This window comes from Haliaeetus leucocephalus, unplaced genomic scaffold (assembly GCF_000737465.1).
Source record: "Haliaeetus leucocephalus isolate CR32 unplaced genomic scaffold, Haliaeetus_leucocephalus-4.0 Scaffold262, whole genome shotgun sequence".
Classification (NCBI taxonomy): Eukaryota; Metazoa; Chordata; class Aves; order Accipitriformes; family Accipitridae; genus Haliaeetus; species Haliaeetus leucocephalus.
This window is the reverse complement of record NW_010972698.1, coordinates 197,255-197,866: the sequence shown is the minus strand read 5'-3', so window position 1 is coordinate 197,866 and position 612 is coordinate 197,255.

Genomic DNA, 612 nt, shown 5'->3' with positions numbered 1-612 from the left:
GTCGGATGCCAGCAGTGAAAAGAAATGCCTGAGTGCAGCTTGGCAAACTGTGAGAGCAGAGAGCGACAGGCTGAAAACCCACCGCCCACCCGCGACCCGCGGCTGGCCCACAGCTCCTACCCACGCACCCTCCCACCTTATTTTTGGGACAGCAGCCCCAACAGGTGGGAAAGGACCCCCTCCCGGCTGCCTCTCCCTTGCAGCTCAGCCCAGCGGGGACTGACGCTTCGCGTATTTTAAACAACGATTACCCACTCTTTTTTTTCCTTTTTTTTTTTAGAAAAAAACCCAACTGTCGTGCATTGAAAAAAGCTACTATTAAGAGAAATCAAGCGCCTCGTTACGCAAAGGGGGAGCGAGAGATCCTTACACCAGCTGACGGTGCTCGCTCCCCGGCAGCGCGGCGGCAGGCAGATGCGCGGGTTTGCCTCTGCCGTGCGCGCCCCCCCGCTGGCGCTCAGCCCTCGGGGGGGTGCGGGGGGAGCCAGCCCCTGCGCGGGGAGGTAGGACCCTGCGCCGAGCCCCTCCCCGCCGCGGAGTCGGAGAAGAGATGCCCAACTTTCCCCTTCCTCCCCGGCGGCGCGGAGCGGGGCGCGGAGCGCGGAGCCGGGC